We start from the raw sequence: 7,214 nt of genomic DNA, 5'->3' as shown, positions 1-7,214 counted from the left end.
GAAATTTGGGTGATTTCTCCATCCTGGATTGTAGGTGTTACTATATGGATTATTCTGGTATAAGGCATTAACACTATCATTAGAAGTGCCCCCAGAGGTGTTGGGGCATTCTTCTATGACATGTCCAGGGGATTGGCACCAAGCACAAATCTTAACCAAATTGACTGATGATGGCTCTCTAGGAACAATAGCCTCAATCCTCTTGATTAGGCTATCCAAATGGGCTTCCTTGGCTACTATCCCATCCACAAAATATCCTTTTCCTCCTATGGTTCTTTCACTCTCTTGGGTTGATTCCCACCCACGGGTTTTGTCAGCTAAGTCAAGTAAGAATTCCCATGCTTTTCCTTCATCTGTAAAGGATGTGAATCCCTCAGGGCACATAGACTCTATCATTTGTTTAGTTGGGTAATCAATACCCTCATAAATTATTTGACATAAATGCCATAGGTCTAGGCCATGTTGAGGGCATTCTTGGAGTAGATCCTTGAATCTCTCTATAAGTTTGGAAAATGACTCACTAGGCTTTTGCCTAAACTGAAGGATATCACTTCTAAGCTTATTGGTCTTGTGAGTTGGGAAAAACTTCTTAAGGAAGACAACTGTGAACTGTTCCCATGAGGTTATGGAATTTGTGGGTAATCCATACAACCACTTCTTAGCTTGGTCTTTCAATGCAAAAGTGATAAACCTAAGCTTAACAGCATCATCAGAAAGCTGTTGGATCTTAATTAGAACACATACCTCTTCAAATTCCCTTAGAAATAGGTATGCATCCTCAGAGGTCAACCCATGGAAGTGGGGCAACATAGTGATGTATTGAGATTTGAGTTCAAAATTATTGCCCTGGGCTTGTGGTAGAACTATGCAGGAAGGTTGGGCTGTTCTAGCAGGGTAGAACCTATCTTTCAGAGATTTAGGTGAAGGGTTTTGCTGTTGGTCTCCCATATTGAAGGGTTTTAAAGAGAGCAAACGTATAGGGTCACTACTTGTTGGATCTCTTCTTTCTAACCGATTCTTAGTATTACGTACCCACTTAACACTCATGCAACAGAAAAACTATCCACAACTAAAGTAAGACAAGCACAAAAGAATGGATAGCAAAACTTTTTTTTTTTTTTGCTTTTTGGGAGCTTACCGGCAGGGATCCGGGGTTGCTCAGGTCAATTCCTGAGGTACTGCTACAGGGCGAAACCTGTCTTTATCATACTGTGAGGCATGGCGACCTCCACTGATACAACTATTATTGCAAGTTGTTCTTCTCAGGAATTCAATAAAAGAAAAGGAAAAATATAAAACAAAGCAAACAAAGCACTCCGATTTACCAAAAGAAAGTGAAAAATAACATGGAACTGTCTCCCCGGCAACGGCGCCAAAAACTTGTTTGAGATTTAAAATGTAACCGCAAGCGTACGGATCAGTGTAGCTACGGGTCGAACACAGGGAGAGCAGCCACTTTATTTTTTATTTCTTTTAATAATGCGAAAGTGAACTGATTAATGGTTGTGATCTAATTCTAATTACCGTCCTAAAAATAACGTCCTAACCATTCGTCATCTAAGAATTTAAAGACGCAAGCCACGCAATTAAAATTAAATAAATAAATAACTGAAAATAAACAACCCACGCAATTAAAAAAAAATAATAATAAAGGAAAAAAAATAAAAACTGAAATAAAAATAAAGTAAAAGAAAGGGGATAAAGCTAGAGAGAGACTCACAAGTAGGTTTCTCTACTTAGCCCGAGGGATGCATCATAATATGAGCTTCCCTACTTGACCAGAGAGTCACTCTTACAAGGGTTTCTCTACTTGGCTTTAGGGAAAGGGAGACAATTAAAATAAAAGCAATAAATTGATGGTTCTATGGCTAGGAGGGGCAAAGCCAACACATACACTAGCCATGAACCTTGGGGGAAAGGGATAGCAATAATGTAACGACTGAAAATAAAAATCCTAAATTAAGAAAGAAAGGGTAGTCAGAAGAGGGAATGAGAGGGGGGAGAGAAGACTACTGAAAGAGCCTACTTACTTGAATCAATGCTTGAACTTGAAAAAAAATTGCTCCATGGCTCGTGATCTTGTCACCTAGATCTAAGCCTAGAACTATAACTTAAAAAATTACAACTCAATTGCATAAATCATAAACATAAAAAGGCTGAATAAGAATAAAAGAGTGCTTGCATTAATTGAAATAAAAAAAACTATTACAAAAGTGATTAAAGCAAAAATAGAGAAGAACTAAAACCAAAGAGTGAGAGAGGGAGAGAGAGCAACTAAAAAAAAACTAGAAGAAGAATGAATTGTGTCTCCTCCTCTTACATGAGTTGTATTTATAGGGAATGGAGAGGTAGGGTAACAATTTTCTCTTTCCTAAAAGAGAGAAACCCACAATTGATTGTGAGATCTTTTGAGTCCAAAAGTGCTAAGATGGAGGAGAGAGAAGAGAGAAATAAATTTTGAGAAATTTCCTATAATTTTTTGCTTATTTTCTTTCCTTTTTTTTTTCTAATTTATTTTTCTTCTTTTTTCTCTCTCCTAGGGACGATTTTTTTTCCTTCCTTTGTGTGATTTGGACAATCTTTGGTGATGATGTGGAGGAGAGAGAAGATTTGGACAATCTTTGGTTCTCCCTTTTTTTTCTTCTCTTCTTGCTTCCACGATTTTGCTTTCCTTTTTTTTTTTTCTTTTTCTTCTCTTCTTGCTTCCACGATTTTGCTTGCTTCTAATTTGATGTGGAAATCCCCTCCATGCCCTTAGTGCTTTAAGTGAGTGAAAAGCAGGAAATCTTCAACAAATTCTCTAAAAAAAAAACAACCATGAGATTCGAACTTGAGACCTCTTGGTGAGCAAGGGAATTTTGTACACCATAACTCACCAACTAAGCTAGGTAGTTGTTGTTACCAAAAACAAATCTTTAATCACTTAAAGATGTGGTCCATCGATCCTTGTTGGCATTTGGAGTATTCCTTGTACCTCTGGGACAATTACAAACGGGCTGGTTCTGCATCTCGGTTCAGTTCTGATCCATTATTCTTTTTCTGGCCTGAAAAGAATAATCATTTGTATGGGTGACCAAACGAATGTGTACTTTTAATTGAACACGTCCATCTTGCTCAGAATTTCGTCCTCTTCGCAACCATGGAAAGAAATAGGACCTCTTTACGTGTAAAATTGAAGATATAGCTCCCGATAGTCCTTAAGGCCTTGAAAATATAAAACCTGCAAAAAGAGAGTAAAACCCAAGGTAGCTCCATTCTAAATATGTAAAATGCATGTTTTACTACTCTAGATTTCACACATAAATGTGCTCATCAGTACCATACCTTCAACCTCCGCCATACTATCAACCTTTACCACACCATCAACATTTGCTATACCACCAACCTCCTCCATATCAGCAACTTCCACCATACCATCAAGGAGAAGGAACCTCCTCATCTTATCACCCCCTATCTTCATCACAATACCCTATCTCTAATATCACCTCACCTTCATATCACCTCGCCTCATAGTCCTCATCACCCTCATACCAATCCCATTCCCAAGGTGTGGTGGATAATCCAAGAAAAGAATGGATAGGCAGATACAACTAGAAGGACAAGCTTGCACTGCCTGATTACCCGAAAATAACCTCATCAACAGGTTCGGTGAATGTCTTAGGAGAAAATCAAGATAGTGACCCCACTTCTCTAATTCAGACAACCATACCTCAGGAGGATAACCCAGAGAACATTGAAGAAGTCACAGATGACCTCCTTAGAGCAGTAATGGAATTGGCAGTGGGGGGAACAAATCAAAGAGCACACCTCCCTAATCCATATAGGGAGTGATACAGAAGATGATGAGTCTGGTATGATCCAACTTCGAGCCAATGAAGTCAAGTCTGGCCCTATGGAAATCTTCCGGTCTATACACTTTGAATACTATAAGCATTTGGATCCAGGAGAATTTGATGGTCAGGAGAAATCTGATGAAGAACCAAGTGAGGGAGAAATCAGTGAAGAAGAGGATGATGATGAAGATGATGAGGACGAGAGAGAGGATGAGAATGTTGGGGATAACTCTGATTCTCAAGATGATGATGAGTACCAGGATTGGGATGACAATAATTATTAGGGACCTTGGAATAATGACGAAGACGATGAATCTTGATATTATTCACTAAGAGATCTGGGAAGATATTCAGTATTCACCATCATGGGAGATGACCCCATGATTGACCCAACAAATGCCATCCAATTAGCACTTATAATCCAAATGGAGGAAGACGGGTCTACCTCAGAATCAGGAAGTAGTGAGGACTTTAGGGATCACGAAAACGTCTTTGAATGTCACATGAATTCTGTGGCGGATCTCGAAGAGCAGTATTTATGGGCATCTAGACTCCATGAAACTCCGAGTGGAAGAGATTGATTAAATGTTGGGAGAAGTAACCATCAATTAGAGTTACTATACCGAACAATTGGAAAACCTTAAAGAAATAGGGGGAGAGGATACCCTTGCAGAGGCAGTGGATGCAGGATTCCAATGCCTTTCCAATGCGGCCAAGAAAGTTCAAGCCAAGGCTCTAGATATTTGTGGAGGACCTTGACTTCCCACCCCAAGCAGAGAAGGAGAATCTGAAGAAGAAGATGATCCCATGGTAGGAATAATGTGATAATGAAGGTTGCTATCTGACAAAGATTATTGTAAAGAAACTTGTCAGTGTGATGGAGACTTGAAGTGGAAGAGACTACAAGGGCAAGGCCCTAGCCGTAGAATAGTCAAGGACTAATGAGGCAGGAATAAGTGGCTTAAAGAAAGAACTGGAGAATCCAGTCTTGGCTCAGCTCAACAAGGCCCAGGACAATATCTCAATTTGGGGGTTATTGATGGCCTCCCCTTCTCACCGTGAAGCAGTCATAAAGTCCCTCACTAATGTGCAAGTGCCGATCGAGATAGATCCAACACATCTCGCACAAATAGTAAGGGCGACCTATGCGGTGCAGTCATTGATGTTTTTAAAATTTGAACTCCCTAAAGGAGCGAGGCACAACGGGGATTTGCACATTACAGTAGAATGTATTGATAAGATTGTGCCTCAAGTCCTCATTGATAATGGGTCTGCTTTGAATTTTCTACCTTTGAGGTCAGCTAAGAGCATCGGCATTAATATGGAAGACTATCAAGCCAGACAATATGGGCATATGATAATACCAAAAGAGAAGTCCTTGGAATCCTCACCCTCACCATGATAATTGGCCTGATGAAGTTTGACATTGATTTCTAAGTCATTGACATACCAGTGTCTTTCAACATGCTCCTAGGAAGACCTTGGTTGCATCATGCAAGGGTTGTAGCTTTTAGCCTCAATCAAAAGATGAAGTTCATTCATGAGGAGAAAGTGATTATAATATCTAGAGATACCGAAGTGGACAACACCCTAGCCAATGTTGAAAAGGGAGAAGATCAAGACCATGAAGTCTGACTTAGTGGTTTTGAGTTAGAAGTAACTTATGCGGCCATTGCCAAGGAAGCACCATAAGGAAAAATCCCTATTGACTATGAAGCTATTTGGAGGCCGGCGCTAAGTCAAATGATGAAGAACATGCAATACTTTCCTGGAATGGGGTTAGGGAAGTATCATCAAGGTGTCTCAAGGTTACCAACTTTGATGGTAAGCAAGGGAAGAAGCAGTTTGGGGTACACTCCTCCGGTGCTTGAACTAAAAAGCAATAATGTCAACAAGGGGCAAAAAATACTTAGAATGATCAGGAAAATATCTACCTCTTACTACCCCACTCTCAAAGGGTATTTTGTGAGGGAAGGAGAAGATTTTCCCTTTTGCGGTAATGTTGAGCCATGGTTTGATGAAACCGTCGCAAAGATGCAACTAGGATTCGAAGTGCTCTTTCAAGATGAGTTCGACTGGGTAACTCATGAGGTAGAGCAATAGCAAGACAAAGAAAGGGATCAGGACAGCTACATCATTGGAATAGCAGAATTAGCATTACTTGAAGATGGGTTCTCCTCTAACAGCCCTACAACACTGATCCAGTCAAAAGAATCACCTAGCCCCCGAGTCCTTCTGAAGAGAGAATGGGAAAAGAAGATAAGACTCATCTGGAGTTTGTAACTTCCCACTGATTTGAAGAACCACATCTGTTCATTTCTGCGAGAACCACGAGCTCGGGAGCTACATGAGCTCAAGCCAGGCCCTTTCGAGGAAGGAGTATATATGCAAAGCAAAGAAGATCACAAAGAACGTTGGTCTGCGTGCATTGTGCCCGGATCAACTACAACAGGAAGACCGATGATGGTGGTCAGAGGTGTGATCGAGGAGTAGGAATGGCCTCAATCAATAGGGTTAAAAAGTTAGACTTTATAGAAAGGGGATTAAGCAGTCTCCACCAATCCTCACCCCTCAAGAAGTTTGATTTTAGAGAATATAAACTAGATCAACTTGTATTTGTAAAGAAGCAAGCATCTATCAAAGAGTACCATGTCAGCACCGCTGAAGAAATAGTAGCAACCTTCCTAAAAGAAGAAGAAGGCCCCCTGCCGCATCTACTCATCCATCAAGCCATTGACCCACTCCTAAACTGGACTAGCATTGGAGAGAACTTCAAGTTTACTCATGCTACTGAGTCAATCAGCCTGGATACCACTAATAAAAGCATCAAGTCAGTCGTCGAGTCTATAGTCGAGTCTTATGTTTATGATTTTGAGTCAGCCTTCCCTCTTGAGGAAAGTCCAGAGTCCGTGTATGTTGAGTCTATTACTCCTTTTTTCTGGAATGAAATTTCTGATTCTAAGTATGATTTGACTCATTTTTTTGATGATGATATTAATAAATATCAAGAGTTAATAAAACAATGCAAACCAAAGAAAGCTCAATCCATTCGTGAGGATACCTGGGTTATTAATCTAGGAACCGACTAATGCCTTTGAGAGGTAAAAATTGGTACCACATTGGATGATAAAGAAGTAGAACAGATGATTATTCTTCTGAAGGAGTTCATCAAAGTCTTTGCTTGGTCTTATGAGGATATACCTGGTATATAACCCAATATCGTGCAACATTGATTGCTAACTTATCCTAGGGCAAATCCAGTCAAATAGAAGTTCAGAAGAATGCGCCCAAAATGGAGTGAAAAGATTAGAGAAGAAGTTCTAAAATAGTGAAATGTAGGGTTTCTGTAAGTCGTAAAGTACCCCCAATGGTTGGCTAACA

The 7,214-nt window shown here is 40.0% G+C and overlaps 1 non-coding gene across 1 annotated transcript; it reads left to right on the top strand.

The window, feature by feature from the left end:
* The first annotated feature begins 454 nt into the window (after positions 1-454).
* LOC122077605 lies at positions 455-561 on the top strand. Its single transcript, XR_006139852.1, has one exon. It is a non-coding gene; the product is annotated as a small nucleolar RNA R71 (small nucleolar RNA).
* Positions 562-7,214: the final 6,653 nt, after the last annotated feature.

This window comes from Macadamia integrifolia, chromosome 4, assembly GCF_013358625.1.
Source record: "Macadamia integrifolia cultivar HAES 741 chromosome 4, SCU_Mint_v3, whole genome shotgun sequence".
NCBI lineage: Eukaryota > Viridiplantae > Streptophyta > Magnoliopsida > Proteales > Proteaceae > Macadamia > Macadamia integrifolia.
The sequence above is the reverse complement of the archived record's forward strand: the minus strand, read 5'-3'. Positions and strand labels throughout refer to the sequence as shown.